This window comes from Leopardus geoffroyi, chromosome A2 (assembly GCF_018350155.1).
Source record: "Leopardus geoffroyi isolate Oge1 chromosome A2, O.geoffroyi_Oge1_pat1.0, whole genome shotgun sequence".
NCBI lineage: Eukaryota > Metazoa > Chordata > Mammalia > Carnivora > Felidae > Leopardus > Leopardus geoffroyi.
Window position 1 is genome coordinate 158,410,421 of NC_059331.1, and position 21,372 is coordinate 158,431,792.

At 41.1% G+C, this 21,372-nt stretch overlaps 1 protein-coding gene and 1 long non-coding RNA gene across 13 annotated transcripts in view; one reads left to right on the forward strand and one right to left on the reverse strand.

The window, feature by feature from the left end:
* The window catches only part of TPK1 (thiamin pyrophosphokinase 1), a 359,845-nt gene that overhangs the window by 15,963 nt on the left and 322,510 nt on the right, over positions 1-21,372 (reverse strand). The gene's annotated exons all lie outside the window — the stretch shown is intronic.
* LOC123607053 lies at positions 993-6,100 on the forward strand. Its single transcript, XR_006716625.1, has 2 exons — positions 993-1,107; positions 5,530-6,100. It is a non-coding gene; the product is annotated as an uncharacterized LOC123607053 (long non-coding RNA).

Consider the following 21,372-nt stretch of genomic DNA (forward strand, 5'->3'; position numbering starts at 1 on the left):
TTGGGTTGAAGGCTTCTGATGTTCAATTACTCTTCCACCTCCACACTGCCTGTGTCTCCACTCAGCCTGCTGTCCCAAAAACAATTAGACCGAGAAAATGCTGCAGCTTGGAGGAACCAAGGCTAATGAGGCCAGTGAGAAAAGGTTTCCCAAGCACTTTCAAACGTTGAGGCTTTTCTAAAATGTTATTTTTTTTCTTTGTTAAAAAGAATTCTCTAATGTGTTAGATCACTAGCATGTTCTACTCACAGGGTCAGTGCCGCAGTTAAAGAGCCAATCAGACAGAACTGCTTTATGACAAAAAAAGGACAGTCCAAACCCACAAAATGTGGCCTATTTAAAAATGAATGGTCTGTGTAGAAATGGCCCAAGATTTTCAGTATGGAAAGTCCAGATCAGGTGTTTTACTTAAAAAAGAATTTTTTTGTTTATTTATTTTGAGAGACAGAGAATCCTAAGCAGAGCCCGCTGCGTGCTTCGAACTCATGAACCGTGAGACCATGACCTAAGCCAAAATCAAGAGTTGGACACTTAACCGACTGAGTCGCCCAGGAGCCCCAGCCAGTGTGTATCAGATTTAAAGGGGAGGGCAAAGAAGGGAATGTGAGTCTGTCCAAGGGCTGCTCTGAGCTGCTTTACTTTGCTCTACTCCCTTCCACTCCTGGGGCCCTGCCTGGCCTCCTGTGGACACTGGCCCGTCTCCCAAACATGCCCACAGGTGTGACAGTTAGGGCTGCACGTGGCAACGCTGACAATCCCAAAGATTCCCATCCCAATCTGTGGCTGACTGGTGGGAGGACATTCGGCAAGTTCTTTTGTTCTTCCTGCCTCACTGCCCTCCCTGCAAACAGAGGCGAACTTCCCACTGCAGTACTCCCCCGGCTCTGGCTGACAGTTCTTCTGGTGACCTCAGCATGCGACAATACCTGTCTTCTGTCATCTCTGATACAGCTGTCGTGAACATGAATGAGTTCATGTCTGTGCCGGTCTTTGACTTCTGCATGAAAGCACTGAAAATTTGTTGTATTATTGTCATCATTTCACCTGCACCGAGGAAGCTCTAAAGTGGCATTTGTTTCTACCCTTCAAATATCAACAGAGATTACCGTAAGTATATCAAACAAATGGAAATGGCAAAGAAGAGGGAAGAAAAGAAGATGGGAGGTAGCAGGGTATAATTACTTAGTATCAATCTCAGACCTGCAGGTGGCATCTACTCAGAATAAGCTAAGGAGACATAACCTGTGCTCTTTGAGGTTTTACCAAGTCACATCAGATAACCCCAGACAGACAAACCAAAAAAACAAAAGAAAACAAAAAATCCATAAACATTATGCTCAAGAAAAAGCACAGATCTACTGGGAGGAATAAGGGGTCATGAAGGACTATTACTAAACATCTCACTTCTTCCTTATCCCTGGAGGAAGAGACTCAAAGAGTGGCATGTGTGGGGTTGGAAAAAAATTGGTGATACCCCTCCCTCCCCCCCCCAAAAAAAAACCCCAGAAACGGCTTTGAAGGACATTACTCATTAAGATTAAGCTAGTCTATAAACCAAGCTTATTCATATTTAAGGCAGAAGATAACCTGTTGTAGCAGGATATATGTTCAACTGGTGAAGGTACCTATTAACCTCATCTTTAACCAGATAGGTTTCAACCCACTACAGTGTGTGACAGATGGGTAGGATCTGGATTACAGCTGTCACCTTGAGTGTGGACAGAAGTGGTGAAAGCATGGAAATGGTGAAGGGCAATGACATCAGAGAGTCCAAACCCCAGGGTGGCTGTGGAAATAAAGCTCTGAAAGGGGATGGAGGCCTGGCAAGTCTGGTGCCACTCTTGGATGCCATGTCAGACACACGCTTTCTGACTTCATTAAAAATAAATTTCTAATATAAACTTTGGTGAACATGATGTAGTCATTAAAGATGACTGTGCAGCATTCCAGAAAAATTGCTGAACCAAGTAAAAGAAAAATCAACATTTCACACGAGATACACTGGTCACAACTGGAAAAATGTTCACGCATGTATATTTAAAAAATGAAATAACAATAGAATGACATGCATTTTCATATAAACTAGAAGGAGGAACCACATAAACCATACAGGAAAGACCACCTCCTTAGATCAAAGAGCAGAACCACTTTGAAGAAGTATTTCCAAATTCTGAACATATTCTGAAATTAAACATGTTAGGTGGCATGAGGTGATACATGTATTAGGTAATATGGGGTTAAAAAAATTGTATGTTTACACATACTGCCACACAAAAACACGCCCATATATGAATAAAAAAAATCTATTTCCACCCCCTAGGCAGAATTATTGATAAGTTTTAGGAGTGAAGTTTACAATTAGAAGTTGATTCTCCATCTATTTAGAGCTGGGAAGGTCTAGTCACATGCATCAGAGGACTCTGAGTCCTTGACTTTATAGAAGTTCTGGAAGATGGGCCACGTAAACCCCTCTGAGATTCTGGCTCTACCTTGGTAAAGATGCTGTGAAATGTCCACTTCTCTCAAGATGGCATCCTCACTGCTGCCCGGGTCCCTGAACTGCCTCCTGACTTCCTCCACTCTAGGTCCTTGTCCACTCTGTCCCTCAGGAGCTCTGCCCCCCCTCCTCACGTCCTCCATGCTTTAGCCCGCCAGGGCTGTCAGTACACCTGGGTCGCAGCTCCTTAAATGATGGCCGATCTTTCTGCCATCTCTCAGCCTGAAACTGTGAGGCTCCCGAAAATGGAATCCCAGTGGTCACAGTGGCTTTTCCCTGCCTTGTTGAAAAATATTTATAGGACAGGAATAGTAGATGGATGTTTACTATCAAGCAGAGTTCAGTAAATTATGTGGCTGTTTTTGAAATAGAATTTCATTTAATGAGAGTCTGACCACTGTCTTTTAGGAAAAAACAGCATTTGATTTAAGTCAAATGTTTTAGGATTAACAGATATGATTTGTTTTATCAATAGTAATAAAACAGTGTCTTAGACTTTGTCCATAAACCTATAAATATATATGCTTGTTCCTACTATATTTCATCATGACCTATTTTCATTTTTAATTTCCCCTTACTGATATACAATGATAATATTTCACATTAGGAATAGCTGGCATCTTACTATATGAATATTCTAATGAGCCTGCAAATATTAGCCATCTTTAAAACCAAGCTACTTTATTTCATAATTAATATATTTTCCCCTGCTTTAGTTACAATAATCCATCCATTTTTCAATATTCATACCATGGATCCCTTCCTGATGACAACTTTTTATGGCTGAACTTTCTTTGTGTTAACTATTTGCATGCAAAGTTACATATTATCCAGGCCTCAGATATATAACTTTCTATTTAAAATGCTCAATATCACTTTGGTGTAGAGGCATGCACATTCTGTCTTATACATTAAATGATGTCTGTTTCTCCCAATAAGGTACATGACTTGATCTAACTTCTTTTATCACAGAATTTCTAATCCGAAAGAGACCTTTGTCTATCTCGTTCAGTGGTTTGACGTAGATAATAGTGAAGCTGCTTCTACTTTAACCAATTAAGGTACCAACTTCAGAGTTCTGTCCACTAAACTGAGGTGACTTTAGGGAACTGGTGAGGGGCTGTACAGCTTCAGAGAATGTAGACCAAGAACCACTGGTCTGATATCCAGCCCCTTTATTTCAAGGCTGGGAAACCAAATTAAGATATTTTATTGATCTGAAGACGCACAGCACCAGGACCCAGGTCTCCTGATGCCTTCTGTAACAGACTCAAACTATGAAACTTGACATCTTGGAAGACTGTCCAGAACCCTTTTTAGCCAGGCTGAGCAAAGTTATGATTTGAGTTGTATGCCAAGTATTTAAATTGCTTGAAAATGTGGCAGTGCCACCTAATTTTTTTTTTAGACCTTTGTTATGAAACAGAAGAAAGGGATTCTTGTAGACAGACCAATGTCACGGACTTTAGACCAGCAGCAAAACGGATTCAGAGGTTTCTCATCCCGTATCTTTGAAAGGCCACAAAACATGGGGCACAGACATAAAGTGCTTAACTGAGACACTTTGTACTGTATTTTCTTATTTCAAAAATGCATTGATTCCATTCCTAAAACACTATAGGACAGTGGGGGAAGAGAAAATGACCCGACAAATGTCCTTACTGCTAAGGACATGGTTCAATACTTGACTTTTAGCAAACACATTTTGGTACCTCTGTAGAAAACACATTAGATAAAAAGGTGAGAATTCAGGGGTGCCTGGGTGGCTCAGCTGGTTAAACCTCTGACTTCGGCTCAGGTCATGATCCCACGGTTTGTGAGTTTGAGCCCCACCTCGGGCTCTGTGCTAACGACTCAGAGTCTGGAGCCTGCTTCGGATTCTGTGTCTTCTTCTATGTCCCTCCCCCAACTTGTACTCTGTCTCTCTCTGAAATAAATTTAAAAAAAAATTAAAAAGGTGAAAATTCAGCTAATCTACATTCACTTTTAATACGGGAATATTATTTCATGGTATAGGTGAAAGAAAGTACAGACTTTATAGATCAATTTCCCTAGATTTACAAGTATTGTTGGAGAAAATGAAAAACAAGTGCATTTGTACTTAATTGCTATATTTGCAACTATCAGGAGGAAAAAACTTTTCAAAATATCTGACATTATTCCCCCAACATGTTGACTATACACTGTATACTGAAAAAAATCATTCTTCAAAAACAGTTATACAGTTTGTAGAAGCTAGATTTACATCAAAGCTAGAGGTTAAGTCCTATTTATTTGGCATGATATAGACAGATTTACGACTCTAATCTGTTTGGTAAAACAGTCATTACTGAAATTGAACTAATTTTAAAAAACGTAAGTCAGGTGTACATGTAGAAATAGCTTGAGAGTATCTCCGATTTGGCCCTTCGTGGTGCTGTGCTGAGCCACTCATTTCGGTACAGTCGGTAGTGGACCAGTAGTTACAATTGTGACTTCTCACTTTTCTACTCCTAATTAAAGACATTTTTTTAAAGAAGCAATCTGGGAGATGTCCCTCCCTTACTCCATATAACATCGCAACCATTTGGAAAATGTGAGTGTTTCATCTGGGTTCTTTTGGGTCTCGTTGATGAACACTCACCCAAATGTCTCTGATGTCTTCTGAGTGTTAGCACATCCCTTGCCGCAGAGGTGATAGACACTGCACGCTCAATAGGAGAGTTTTGCCAAGATGTGACTATAGATTGGCTTCTACTTGGGCACTTGAGGCCATCTGATGGATCTAGAATAACAGCTGCCTCTGATCTTGGCCTTGGGGCAGCTTCACTTGCAAGTAGTGGCCATGAAGCCTCTTGTGCCTCAGTCTAGTAGCGCTGGGGTATCCCGCGTATCCCGTTTTGCACTCATGGAGGGATGACACGGCAGTGATGCCCGTCCCCTCCCCTCAGGATCAAAGGGCCATTTCCTACAATGTGTACTGCAGGGCTTTGCCAAGATGTAGGCATGAATCTGACTGACAAAATCTCTCTCTTCTGGCTCTCATTCCATAGAAGTCTTATCCTTCCAAATAAATCCAAGGATACAAACAACCTATCCCATCCCGTTTCCCTGTCAAGGGATGAAGAAACCATCGTGGCTGACTATGTCTTTCTTTCTTCTTTAAGAGAGATGTTTAGACCTGCTAGAGAATAAGGAGGAACATCCTCCAGATCTAAGCATAATTTTAGGCATCTGGTTACACCTCTGCCTGTGGCACCCTCTTTGCAATTTCAAGTGAGACAGTGACTGGTGTCTTCTTGATTCATGACTTAAATATGCTTCAACATTCTGTACTAAATTGGCCAATTCAGTCGGTCTTTTTCTCCCAATGGTGACTGAATTTTAAAAAAAAATTTTTGAAATCAAAAAGGAATAGTTTTTTTTTCTTAATACTTGTTCCAAATGTAAACTGCCTTTTAAAATAGTAGTTAATCCTTTATGGCTCTTATATGCAATGCAAGAATCGTGGTGTGTTTTAGGATTAGTTAATGTGGCTTATGTAAATGATTTTATAGGTCATGAAAAAATACATAAAATCTAAGTAAAAAGGATTCTTTTTTTAATAAAAGACTCATGTATTAATCATATTGAACCTTATTAGATATCTACCAGGCTTAGAGATGTAAGCTCATGACCCTCAAACGCAGAGGTTTAATGCACCACTAAATTAATACACTGGCACACTCTGCAGGCAAAGACATTAAATTTTTAACAGTGCAGTTGACTGCATGTAGTTCAACCTTCAAACACGTTGCTTGTGAAAAACTGCAGAAGACACGCTCTGGTATGTAACGTATGTTACTGGGTGCTCAAATGCTAACATAAAAGGATCTACTTTCTGTTTGGATTTAGCCGAAACCCAGGGTACAAAGGAGTTTACACAGCCTCAGCAACAGTTACAAAGCCATTCAGGAAATACAAAACCAGCAGAGTATGTTCTGGGCTAAGATCCTCCTGTACAGCTAATTTATGACATTTGGAGTTTCAGAGATAGTGGTAATTACAACGGGGAAGAAAAAAAATGCATCATAAAGGCCTGTCTCTTTTTGTCAAGACTTTAGTAAATTTCTATTGGGTCCAGTGAATTACCATTTTAAGATGCTTAAAAAATCTGACTCTTTGTATCTCACCCTTGAATTTTTTTTAACATGGTACAAAAATTATGAAAAAGCCCCAATTACTGTAAGCTACATGGACATTCATATGCTTTATTACATACAAGAGTACTTCTTAGGGTTAGAGTGGGAAGCTGAATGTATACGGCTTGAAAAAAATTCTTAAAACTGCCATTGTGTTGGGGCGCCTGGGTGGCGCAGTCGGTTAAGCGTCCGACTTCAGCCAGGTCACGATCTCGCGGTCTGTGGGTTCGAGCCCCGCGTCGGGCTCTGGGCTGATGGCTCAGAGCCTGGAGCCTGTTTCCGATTCTGTGTCTCCCTCTCTCTCTGCCCCTCCCCCGTTCATGCTCTGTCTCTCTCTGTCCCAAAAATAAATAAACGTTGAAAAAAAAAAAATTAAAAAAAAAAAAAAAAAAAAAAAAAAACCTGCCATTGTGTTAATCTGTTTTTAAGTATAAAATTACTGTGAAAATCAGACATTAAGGGTGATCTTTTTATGCTTATTAAAAAGAGTCATGAGTTTAAAAAAGGTAAGAAACACTAGAATAAGCATGCATTCAAGAAGATTGTTGGAAGGGGCTGCTGCAATCCATTATTTGTGTGGTAATGGACTGGCTATGCTCCACAGTTTGAGACTCTGTGACATTATAACACATACTGGAAAAGCTCCTAGCTGGAGTTGAGGGTTCACTGTATGTGCAATTCAGAGCCTCTGTGTTATTAGCAAAGAACTTTATTAAAATGAAATTAGGAAAGCTATTTTAAAGTTATGCTTTGGGTTATTCTCAATTCATAGAATACAGTTTGCCAATTCGAGAAACTCCAATAAAAATCAGAGATCCCCAAAGGTACCTCCCTAATTGTTTATACAATTATACAAAAGTATTAATATTAAAAATAATATTTCTGCAGTTTTCGCACTACTCAGAATCTTGTAAGCCCAGGAGAAACTACATTTGTTTTGCCCTCCATTATACTATATACTTAGCATATTGCCAAGTACACTGTGGACTTTCTATAAATATTTATTGAATGAATAAATGAATACATGAATAAAACAACCAATTTAAGGACTAAGAATGACTTTGGTACCTAGGAAAAACAATATCTGATCTGAAACTGGGTGTCTGTTCTACAAACATCCACCCAGGCCATGTGCCTCGCTGTCAGATGATTCATCCAGAAAGTCAAGACAGAGACCAACCACACTCCTTTGGTATCGATTCCCCCTGAACTTTCATATCAAGGTTGATCTTTTACAGACTTCAAAAGAGACCCACCCCTTTCTGAGAATGCAGCATTTCCTTAAGTGTTAATTTACTAACTGAAGCATACCCACCCCAGGTTTTCCAGAACTTACTTGATATTGCTTGTAGGCCACCTTACCCTACCCAGGTGTGTGCACGGGGGTGCACGGGGAACGCTCGCCTCAATGGCGAGACCCTTGCTACCCATTCTCTCTCCCTCTCCCTTTGAGATAATATATCAGCAACTTCAGATGATCTTTGATCCATTAAATACCACACGTCGAAGGATGGAACTCTGAGAAGTATTGTGTTTCTGATCAACTGAGTGTATTGTTAAGCTTTTCCTTTTAGCACATAAATGGAGAAGTCATGACTCTTCCTTGCTGGTAACAAGGTGTTTCCCTCACTGGATGTACAAAGCACTTTCTCTAGGGCTCAGTGGTTTTACTACTGGAGGAAACATACCATTAAATTTTCCTGTCAGGCAGTAAGAAGAAGAGAGATTCATTATGTAAAGAGAGGCAAGGTAAAGGTTTACTATATAATCAATCAATGTTAATACACCCTTGTTTCTCTTATCAGGGAAACTGCCCCTCAAATATCTTTTAGGAACAAGGAAATTTCTGGGATAGAAACAATAATCCTAAAAGTATGCACACGGTGACATACCATTAATCATAATGTTTATCATGCCCTATAGTTAATACATTTATAAGTTTAAATTCTCCTTAACTTCTCTTAAGCTAAAACAGCCAATATGAATAATAGGTATTCGTAATAGGTTTATTATGTTTCTAGATAGTTCCATGGAGTAATTAATGGAATGTCTGGGTCAATGTCCTGTATGATTTGAACTTTGTGATTCTAGATTTGAAAAGGAAATTTGCAGTGTGCTTGACATAATGGCTGGTTCTCCGATCAATGAAAACGGAAGTACACTGGGGTGACGTCCAGCCTAAGGTTGCTGTGAGAGCCCACCCAAGTCCTTTATCCTGTCTGGGCCTCAGTGTTAAGGGTGTAAAATAGGCAGTTTGTGTCTTAGGTCCCAATCCACTGGTCAGAGAGGCCCCGCCGGTGCTCAGCTTCCACAGCTTGGGTTTTACCTTCTGGGAGGTTGAAAATGACGTGATACAGTTTACTTTTTTTAATGTTTATTTGCTTTTGACAGAGAGAGAGAGAGAGAGAGACACACACAGTGTGAGTGGAGGAGAGGCAGAGAGAGAGAGGGAGACACAGAATCTGAAGCAGGCTCCAGGCTCTGAGCTGTGCTGACAGCTCAGAGCCTGACGTGGGGCTCGAACTCATGAACCCGGAGATCATGACCTGAGCTTAACCGACTGAGCCACCCAGGCACCCCATGTGATGCAGTTTAAAAAGTAATTCCTTTACATTACAGTGTACACTTCCATTTTCATTCCCGAAATGTATTCCTACAAATTCCCTTACCTCCACTCCACTATTCTCTCCGGTCCTACATTCTTTTAACGAGAGGAACAATAGGTTCCAAATAGAAGGGCATTCTAACTTTCATAATAATAAAGTGGGTAAGAGACTGAATACACACACAGTCAACGGTCAGACCATATATAAAACAGAAGTCTGACCCACAAGCTGCAGAAACCAGCCCAGGGGGCCAGCCTGCTATACGGCAGGCTTGTAGGAAGTCGGAGTGCTATTTCCATGAACAACCCAGGAAGCCGAACAATAACTCAGTGATAACTGGCCCCAAACGGGCAGGACCCGATTAATAACTGATAGCCTCCCTAATTTTTGTCTCGGTTTCTAACTTTAAGACCAAGCAAAGAGAGAGCCAAACATGCTCCTCTCACCAACCACACATGGGCCGCCCCTCCGGTAGTCAGCCCGCCTCCAGATTCTCCATACAGACTCCGCGATCAGGGCAGACCTGAAGTCTTCCATTTTTCTCATCTAGTGTTTTCCAATTCCTCATCTGCCTTTGTGTCTGGGCCAAAATGAGTCACTCTGCAAGTGACTCTGAATAGTCTGCTTATTCTCGTTTGGTTGGTGTTCATTTATTTCCACAGTGAGAATTAAAAAGGACACAGAGAAAACTCTCAACTTCAACTGGATTCTCAACTGAAGCAATCTTTCTGTGTTTCTTTGGTTAGTTATTAAGTTCTTGATAGCTACCATTTAAAAATGTCCACATATCTACGACGCCTTACATGTCTATAAACCTGACACTTACTTAATACTATACTAATCTACTCTGGGCCTATGACTCTACCCCAACCTCTCGGGGGAAAAAGAAGCCCAAAACAACTGCTTCAGCATCTTGTCAATATTCACTCTGAACATCAATAGTTTCATCCATGCAGTTCCTCCTTTTCATCCAGTCACGACAGAAAAGGAAACACTTCCCGGTCCAGTGCTGCGGATCCCGTCGCCCCGCACCTTCCCACAGCTTTGACCAGAGTTTGCCACTCTCTGTTTCTTCCAGCACTTCCCATCTCTTTCTTTCTGAGAGCACTCCCACGTGTTCAAGTCTCTACCATCGTAAACTCCGTCACCCATCATTGTGTGTCTCTTCACCACTTTGGTAGAACCCCAACACAAATTACTTACCTGCCCTTCAGTTCCCACCCAGTCTACACTGGGTTCCACACCCCAGTTAATCCACTGAAACTGTAATAAGATTACCAATGACTTTGTCCTAAAGACAAAGTGTATTGTCGGGGCCTGCTACTGTGACGGATGTGTGGTACAGACTCCTCTTGATTTTTTCGCTCTGAAAACAGCCCTGCGTTGTTGAACTGTGGTCTGGCATTAGCTTTACCTGAATCCTCCCTTCTCATCCTCATAACAACCAGATAAACGTCGGTCTTACTACTATTTTGGAGATGAGGGTTCACAGAAGTTAAATCTGTCCGTGCAGAATGCACATCTAATGCTCGTGTTCCTCCCCATGGTTCATCCTTGCTTTCTCCCTCCGAGATAACAATGGCAGTAGACAGGAAAATACCTTGAAAAACCCAGATTTTTTTGTACATTTCCCGCTGCATGCAGGAAAAAGCTCATTATATGTTGACTATTATTTTTCTGCCACTCCAAACCATGCCTTATCCATGGAATATACTCCATAAATTCTGACTAATTAAATTAAATGTGTCCAGAGAGGTCAGAACAATGATGCTGTAATAACTGTATCTGCTGAGAGGTGGGGCTTGCTGGGGTTTAAAGGCAAGCAGGGCATCCTCCATGACCTCGAAGCCTCCAGAGGCCTTTACCTGGTCACACTGATTTCAGAAAAGAACAAGAGAAACCTTTGTATTTTTCCTTTCTCCTAAATATGCACTCACTCATTTCTAAAAAGGCAAAAATACCCATGGTATTGGGTAGCTGTAGTTATATTTTTGAGAACAATATTTACCTTTATCTCATTATGGCAAATATCGGTTGGTAGGCGTGAACCGAGGGGGAGAGCGGTTAAGTCTTTCCTATTATTGAACATGTTTAAATACTGAAGTTCATGAGATTTTACTTTGAAAATGCGCTACTGTAGGAAAATGAAGTGTAATTACAGAGTTGAGCAAAACAAAAGAGGACGGAAGAGCATAGATTTACTGATTTACTATCTTGCCTTCCCTCCCACTGGAATCAATTTATGGCGGATAGAGAGGATAAAGACAGCTGGAGGAACAATAGGTCGTTAACACAAATGATAAGGAAAGGAACTCCCTTCACATTTCAGGAACTGAGCCAAGGGAGAAAATTAGAGCAAGACACTGTATTTACACCACACTGTGTAACAGTGCTCATGTAATTGTCTGAGCTCCTCAAAAATGCCTACTAAAATAAAGCATTAGTATCTGTCATTCTGTCTAAATATTGTTAAATGCTTATGAAAAAATCCCAAAAGACAGTTGCCAGTTTGCCAAGAAGTTCTATAAAGAATTGCTTACCAACTGGGAGATGTTTTTCCTTAGTGTAAGAGCAAGGAGATATGACAGGATACATCCTGTTACAGACACTGTGTTACTTTAATGATGTTGCCCTTAAGGAAAGAAAATTATACCAAGAGGGGGGAAAAAAAAAACCCACAGGAAGCAAAGAGTTCACTAGGTGCCGACTTTAAACAAAGAATGGATTTCTGGCCAGAAATGCAGTATAGGCAAAAATTTGGCAAGAAGCCTATAAATTAGATAAAAGGAGTTTAACCTCCAAAGTAGAGGGGAAAGGAAAGCATCACCCAAACGAGCTGCCAAAGGCAGGTACCATGGACGGATGCGATAGTTTTCTGGATGCCATACTGACGTCACGCAGATGTTCTGAAATTCTCATGAAAGCTGGCTGAGAGCACTGTTTATGGATTAGGTCCTGTCTTCTGACAGCAAAGTACCTCCCAAAGAGCAGGATTCTTTTATCATCACAGACTAAATATTGGGTTTTTTTAAATGTTTATTTATTTATTTTGAGAGAGAGAGAGCAGTGTGCATGTGTAGGGGAGGGGCAGAGGGAGAAAGAGAGAGAGAATGAATCCCAAGCAGGCTCCAAGCTCAGCGGACCTGAATCCCATGAACCACAAGATCGTGACCTGAGCTGAAATCAAGAGCCAGATGCTTAATTGAAGGAGCCACCCAGATAGCTCCGAGGAAGTCATAGCTCTGAGGAAGACACCTATTTCAGTGGATATTTTTAAAGACGGGAAGACGGAAAAGCTAAAGATCTGGAAGGTCACAAAACCAAAAGGTGCTAAATTCAGTAACACAAGGGGCCCTGAAAGCTATGTTGGGAGCAAAGGGGAAAATAAAAAGACTGATTTCTGCTTGGAGAGGGTGATGCAGCCTCAGCTACTCAACTGATACTTTCTTTCACTGTCTCCACGAGGGCACGGTCATCTGTGCTGTCTGCGGGAAGGCGGCTCCAGGCTTGGGAGGTTATCAGAATCCGTCGCTGGACTCAGGTCTTTGAAAACAATGTCCAACAGTGACTCCTGACTAATGGTTCCCTTTCAGAGACCAGAGTTTTATTTTTGTATACTGTCGAGAATAACACAGGGCAACATGGGCTAAGGATTACACAGACAGATTAATTCAGATGTGTTCAGTATCTTTCTCAAAGAGCACTGATTATTGGCTCCCCGGGAAGGCCCTGAATGATACAGGATTCTGTCCTTGCTGCTGTCCTGTTCAACTATGTATCATCGCCTTGGAATAAAGCCCGTGAGATTGATCTGTAGATGACAAAATACTCAGAGAGGTAAACTTAAAAGAGTCAAGATCCACAATGATCCTGGTAAGTTAAAGCTTGTACAAGCCAGAAGCAGTGGGAAGATTATATACTTTAAAAGGGTGAATTTTATGGTGTGTGAATTATATCTTGCTAAAGCTGTTCTATAAAAAACAAACAAAAGCAAAGGAGTATGTTTAACTGGAAAATGGAAAGCCACATATAAGAAAACAAACATCCTGGACAGGAAAAGCTTGACTGGTGATAGTCCCAGGAGTTGGTGACAGTGCTGGGGGCTGAGTAGAATGAAATCAGTATCAGTCAGCAGCATGGTCTCCTGCAGTCTAAGTTTCCTGAGGTGCAGACATGCGGTTAATCCTCAGCACTTAATATGTTTGCAAAGAGTAGATGCATAGTCAATATTTGAGGGGCACCTGGGTGGCTCACTCGGTTAAATATCCAACTCTTGATTTTGACTCAGGTCATGATCTCACGGATTCGTGGGTTCGAGCCCCGCGTCAGGCACTGCACTGACAGCACAGACCCTGCTTGGGATTCTCTCCCTCTCTCTCTGCCCCTCCCCTGCTCATGTGCACGCTCTCTCTCTCTCTCTCAAAAGAAAAATAAAAACCTTCACTAGTTGTTAAGTATGTTGCTTAAAAACACAACAAAACACAAGAAAAACAAAATCTAACACAGCCTTAAAGTACAAAAGCTTAATTACAGAAGTTCTTTTCTAATTAAAAAATCTAACACAGTAAAAAGACTAAAGCAAACCCCAAAATGTTAATAGTTGTATTAGAAGATTATGGGGAAATTGTGACATTCAAATTTTCTATTTCTGTCTCTTTTCCTTGTATTCTGCTTTTGTAGGATGGTGGGGGCAAGGGGTAATCCCTGCTGTCCCCTTCCCCAAGGCTGTTTGACACCGAGTGCTATAGACTGTTTGTATACCCCCAAAGTTAATATCAAGATCCTAACCCCCAAGGTGATGTTTTAGGGGGTGGAGGTTTGGGAAGTGATTAGGCCATAAGAGGCAATAGTCATTCATGGAGCCCTCACGAATGGGATTCATACCCTTATAAAAGAGACCCTAGAAGGGATGCCTGGGTGGCTCAGTGGGTTGAGCGTCCAGCTTTGGCTCAGGTCATGATCTCACGGTTTGTGAGTTCGAGCCCTGCATCTGGCTCTGCACTGACAGCTCGGAGCCTGGAGCCTGTTTCGGATTCTATGTCTCCCTCTCTCTCTGCTCCTCCCCTGCTCGTGCTCTGTCTCTTTCTCAAAAATAAATAAATAAACATTAAAAAAAATAAAAAAAAATTTTTAAAAGACCTTAGAGAGCTCCCTCAGCCTTCCGACCATCTGAGGACACAGCAAGAAGACTAGCTTCTGTGAACCAGGAAATGGGTCCTCACTAGAAACCAAATCTGCCGGGACCTTGATCTTGGCCATCCCAGCTTCCAGAACTCTGAGAAATACTTGTTTATAGGCCACTTATCCATAGTATTTTGTTACAGCAGCCCAAACTGAGACACAGAGTATGTTGAAACATTGATCCTCTTTAAAATTATGTATGCTACTTTAGGGGTGCCTGGGTGGCTCAGTCGGGTAAGGGTCCAACTTCAGCTCAGGTCATTGTCTGTTTGGGGGCTTGAGCCCCACATCGGGCTCTGCACTGACAGCTCAGAGCCTGAAGCCTGCTTCGGATTCTGTGTCTCCCTCTCTCTCTGTTCCTCCCCTACTCACGCTCTGTCTCTCTCTCTCAAAAATAAACATTGAAAAAAAAAATCATTATGCTACTTTGTATTATCTTCATGTTTTTAAGTGTATATTTAGGTCTTTTCTCTTCCCCTAAACTGTGGTCACCCTGATTGCAGACGTAATATTTTATTAGCCTTTTTCACAGTCTGATGACAAGGACAACACACCTCAAGTTCCACCGCCTCCTCTTGCAAACGCTAATATAACTAAACTGGGGAAAAGGACAGAATTTTATGCATGTAGTTGCTCTTACGTCATCCTAATTTGATCTACTTGATGTATTTTCTGTAAAAAAAAAAAAAACAACTGAAAAAATTAACACTAGGACTTAAAGTTTAGGCTAAATACAATTCTGGAAGTCTCCTCTTTTTTATTATTGGAGAGGAAAAATCATTCTGGTGGAACGCTAACTTTCCTTTTTCAGTGCACGTGACTGGTAATTTGTCGGATGTCACTGCGGTATCCCTGATGGAGGGCTGTCTGTCATGTCTGAGTATCAATTGTACTGCACACGATCTCACCTCTCTCTCAATTACAAAAGTCGGCACAGCAATAAACAGATGAAAACAAAGACCACCTGATTGGGTAGAGACACTGACCACAGGGCAATGGGAAAAAATATCCTAAGGTCTTTATTTCTGGACAAACTTCGAAGGGAGGTGGCTGTTTATCTTCCATAGTCATGGGTATTTTCTGGGCCGATGGCTGCTCAACAAAGCATATCCTCTGGGGCTTTAGGACTCCGTATTCGTAAGAGATTATATTTCTCCCACTGGTCATGAAAGAACCAGAAGTTAGCAACTACCACCTGCAGCCTTGAATAGCTTGTTGAGGTTGTGGGTTTGTCTAGAAGGGCATTAAAATGAATCACAAAATAATGCAAACCCACAGCCAACCAACCCTATTCCCTTTCTAAGCCACATTTCATCTCTCTCATCTCCCATTTTTAAGGCCTACATCCAGAAGAGCTTTAATGGGAGAAGGGGAGATGAATCCAAGGCCGGGGGAACCAAACCTCCATCGTCTTGGTATCGCTGTCAGACATGTTTCATTTGAGCAAATGTGATAGCGTGTGGCCATGTGAGCAGATTGCTTTAGAGTGTCTTGACAAGCACAACCAAATCAGCTCAGGAAAAGGAGTCTAAGGAGTCAAAATAGAGAATTAAGGTTGCATGCGTAGGCCACAATATTCCTAATTTTGTACAAAATATTCCTAATTATGAAGTTCTAAGGATGTATTTAGTCAGAGATAAATATTTAGTTTAAGATTTAAAAACAAAGCAAAATTAGCCAGTACCAATTTGTGGTAGGTGGAGTTGCAGAAAGGTATGATGGATGAATTAGAATAATTATAAATGAATTCATTTAAGAAAGTAAATGTACCCTAAAATACTTGAAAATGGTTTGTTTCTCCAAATAGTTTAAATGACCCATTGTTTACTCTGCTATGCAAATTCTTTCTCTTTAGATAATAAAAGGGTTGATGAATAATCACACAATCCAAATTAGTGACATTTAATTCAAAGAATCATTAATCATACCACCTTCTAATGTTATAATCATAAACACTAGAAGCCACAAAGTCCTTTGTCCTATCCAGCCCTCATGACTTATTCTAGATGAGAATATAACCCTGTGTAATTACAGGTGACACATTCTGAATCCACTTTTGAATTTGAGAATTAGCACCAAAGCTTAGGACAAGAAACTGTGGCCTACTCAAGTTTCTCTATGTATCTGGCCATCCTCTATTTAATAGCCACAACGTTTGTCCTGCCTTTGGCTGTTCCAGTCATTCCCTAAAACCTACTGCTTACCTTAAAGCAATTACAATCCACAATGCACCACTCACTGTGCTTTCGGTGCAAAATGTGTATTCTTGGGTGTGCAAACATAGGGAGAAGAGATGGTCTGTAAGCTCTTCCCTATTGAAGTAGTATTCCACCACATACACTCAATGTCACCGCTAATATTTATGATTTGGCAAAGGGATATTGTCTTCTGAGAGACACATTTATGGGCCTACAGAGAACCTGATGAAGAAAGATTTTAATTCCAGAGTATTAAGCAATAGGGAACCACTGTGTAAATTTTTATAAGGGCTGATTGGATGAAAGCAGTATTTTAGGAATATCTGACAACTATGATAGAACATACCAAAGTAGGAGCTGGAATAAAGTACTTCTGCATCAAACCCAAATACACTGTTGCTCTGCTAAAATGATAACTATTTATCCTTTGTTAGCAAAAAGCCGAGGCTTTAATGATTCTTCTGAAAGCATGAACTATTTATGTTGACTGATGTAGTCAAGTGCCCACATGAGAAAATGATGCTTGAGAATGTCTAGCTAGTAGTGTTTAATGGCTCAGTCCGGGAGCTCATGATTAGCAGAGCACTGATCTCCATTCTTGTGGCCAAGGTAGCTGCATTCATTCGTTTCTCCAACAACTGTTTTCTGCAAAAAATGTTTTCAAATACCTACAGCTACACGTGAAAGCTGATCAATTAAAAACAAAGTACCAACAGTGAAGAGGTTTCTACAACTTGATCATTTCTTGAGTAGAACAATTAGGGGACGGAGACGTGAAAGCCAAAAGCTGTATCCGTGTCATAGGTTAAGACTGTTGATACACGAGGTATTGAAAAACTAAAGCCTTTTGTCTTCAAAACGTTCACTTAATGACATTATAAATTTACCTATATTATTTTAAAAAACCTTTTTAATGTTTATTTTTGAGACAGAGCATGGGCAAGGGAGGGGCAGATAGAAAGGGAGACACAGAATCCGAAGCAGGCTCCAGGCTCCAGCCTCCAGGCTCCCACAAACCGTGAGATCATGACCTGGGCCGAAGTCGGACGCTTAACCGACTGAGCCACCCAGGTGCCCTTTACCTATATCATCTTACTGTCTATCACAGAGGCTTTCTTAGGTACAGAATTTGGTACAATTCTGCAGGAGCGCTCACCGAGAGCAGACTGTCCTTCTCCGTCCCTTGACACGGGCTTGGCTGTGTGACTGTTTTGGCCGATGGTATGCAGACAGAGGGGACAGCGTGCCAGGTCAGGCCTTCAGAGGCTCTGCACGCTCGCCGTCTTGCGTGTCTGCCACTCTACTGAGAGGAACGTGCTAGCACTAAGTCCACTGAGAGCCATGAGGAGCGTGGCCATCTGGATGTTCCATGGATCTCTTCTAAGAGGCCGAGTGGCGCCACACCAGGTGCCATGAAACCAGGGCCGTTTCAGATCGGCCAAATTGTACCTGAGACGCAGGTGCACGAGCAATAGCAATGACGGGGTTTTAAATCACGGGGTTTCGAGGAAGCATAAAACACGGCATGTTTGGGCCAACAGCTAGTGCATCCAGTGGCAGATCACTGGAATCGAAGTTTGCAAGCTCATACTTGAATGGAAATGTTATCTATCACTTTTTGCCCCTTGTTCCACCAGGCATGACACCGTCAACATATAGAACTTAAGTCTGTGTGATTTTGTGCCCTTTCTGTTTATCGTCGCTTGTTTTTTTTTTTTTTTCTGCTTGGTTTATCTACCGTGTCTTCCCACTGCCTTTCATGCTTCTTGTTGGTATGTGTGTAGTTTCCTATTTTGGAAATGTTTTTTCCATTTTTCTGACATTCTGTTTTCTTTTCTTGGAAACCCCAAGTCTTTCGAATAATGCTCTCTTTCTCTAACACTTCTTTCTGCCTTAACATCCTTACCAACTTTGAGGGGAAAAGGAAACCGTAATAATCTGTTGTTATTATTCTTACTCTTTGACAATTTAGGAATATCTGCAGAAACTTGCGGTGTTTTTGTTGTTGTTGTTAATAGAAGTTTATACATCAGAATGCATGAATGAGAAATGCAAAGTCAGAAACATCCCCCACGAAGTGCTTTGGACACTCTGACAGCTACAATTTATCAACATAAATTACTGTGCTTAGCAGCAAAGCTTTTGTCACAGGGAGACAGGGCGCTTCCTAAATTGCCCACTGCCCTCTTTAATAATAATCTTAGTTTTTACCATCCAGATATCCCAGGATAAAAGACACCTCGATGCAGCCAGAGATAGAAAAAATCAGATTTTATGGACATCACTGCGAGCATCCACCTGCTACTCTATTTGTCTTCAGATTAATCTTTTCCCCTCTGTCTACGTGTGGCAATAGATTAGTACTTAGGCCAGAAGGGAAAGTTTAGCAGTAAACAGGTCGGCCTGTCTGTCGTCTCCTTTTCCTTTTGATCAAAGAGAAGACCGCACGGAATTCACGGTCAGTCTCTTAGTGGTGGCTTCCAGCAGCCGCAGGTGGAGAGAACCCTTTCCTCCGCTAGCATCACACCAGCAAAGGGATTCTAAAATGCTGACCTTTACCATGTGCTCCTAAAGGCACTAGTAGTTGCTAAATAGTATGGCTAAGTGTATTTAAACTGCTTTAGACAATTTAAGCACTAATTTTTCTCATTTTTTTTTAAAAAGTATCAATCTACCTTTTTAGAGATATTTGAGATATAGTACCACACAGTAGCAGAGTTTCATACATATTCGTAAAAGTCTACTTGGGGTTTTTTGGATACAGTTGAATTCCAGTGGACTTCTCTAACAAAGCAGGTGAGAGGAAACCTGGTCCTGGACCTACCACTTAACTCCAAAGCCCGTGCCCTACTGCACCACGTTATCTTTGAAGGAAGCTCCTGCCCACATGATCCACTCCTTGAAAGCCAGTTTTAAGACTGCTATCCGTAATGCCAAATTTTGGAGCCACTTTCCTCCAGGATTACAAGAACAGAAACTTCTGGTTTAGGAATTGTAAAACAGGCTTATTAAGAATCAACAATCTGCATACTGACTAAGCTTTTTGCCCTTATAAGCTGTGCCACAACCCAAAGAGGGTTGTAGAGGTAAGAGCAAAATTATTTATAGCCAGTTTCTGAGTACTTGCAATTTCATTAGCTGTCAACAGATGTACCACAGTCTCTAGCTTCAGTAAAGCACAGTCAGCAGCAAGGGGCTGATACACAGAGTAATAGCTGCCCCAAGATGTCCATCTCCTGAATCCCCAGAACCTGTGACTGTGCACATTACGTGGCCAGGGTGGGTATAGGCTGCAGACGGAATTAAACTTTCCAATCCACTGACCTTAAATAGAGAGATTACCTTGGATTATCCAGGTGAGCCCAGTGTAATCACTAGGGTCCCTTAAAAGAGGAAAAGAGAGAGGAAGTCAAAGTGACATACTGTTAGACTTGATCTAGCATCGGTAGCTTCAAAGATGGAAGAAGAAAGCCAGGAGCCAAGGAATGTAGGAGGCCACCAGAAGGGGCCAAGGTCAGAGACACAGATTCTTCCCCAGACTCTCCAGAAGGAAACATAGGTCAGCTGATACGATGGGCTCAGTGAAACCCACTTTGGATTTCTGAATTACAAACCTGTACAATGAGGAATCTGTGTTGTTTTAAGCCACTAAGTTTATGGCAATCTGCTACAAAATCCATATGAAATGAATATAGGTTACCATCTAAATTATGAGTAACTGAGAGACAAGAATGTTAAATGTAAAACAGCATCTTATTTCAATAAAAATAGCTTGATACAAGAATAGAAAAGTGCAAGCAGCCAAAGAAAAAATAAATTGGACTTTGTCAAAATTAAAAACTTTTTTCTTCGAAGGACAGTATCAAGAACATGAAAAGACAGCCTCCAAGAAAAAAAGCATTGCCAAAATCATATATCTGATAAGGGTCTATTAACCAGAATATATAAAGAACACAACAGTAAAAAGAAAAGACAACACAACTTTTAAGAGGGCAAACGACGTGAATAGGTATTTTTCCAAAGAAGATGTACAGTTGGCCAACACGCATATGAAAAGATGCTCCACATCTCTGATCATCATCGTTGGGAATGCAAATCAACACCACAGTGAGATACCAACGGACACCCATTATGATGGCTATTTTTTTTTAAAGGAAAATGTTGGTGAGGATGTGGGAAAAAATGGAAACTTTACACACTGCTGGTGGAAACGTAAAATGGTACGGCCACTGAAGAAAGCAGTTGGGCAGTTTCTTCAAAAATTAAATATGGAACTGCTATATGATCTAGCAATGCTACTCCTAGGTGCGCACTCAAGAGGAATGAAAAACGTAAGCTCACGCAAAATCTCGTACATGGATGTTCACAGCAGCATGATTCATAGTAGGCAAAAAGTGAAAACAGCCCAAATGTCCACAAACATAAATGGGTAAACAAAATGTGGTATATCCATACAAAATGGAATATTACTCAGCCATAAAAAGAAATGGAGTACTCTTACATGCGACCATTGATTAAACCTTAAAAATTTTATGCTAAGTGAAAGAAGCCAGACACAAAAGGCCACACATTGTATGATCCTCTTTACATGAAATGTCCAGAATGGGCAGATCTACTCTCTGTCTCTAGACAGAGAGTGGGAGAGCGGTTGCCAGGGAAGGGAAGAGTGAGGTACTGGGACTGAACGATGATAGATAAACGGTTTCTTTTTGGCTGATGAAAATGTTCTG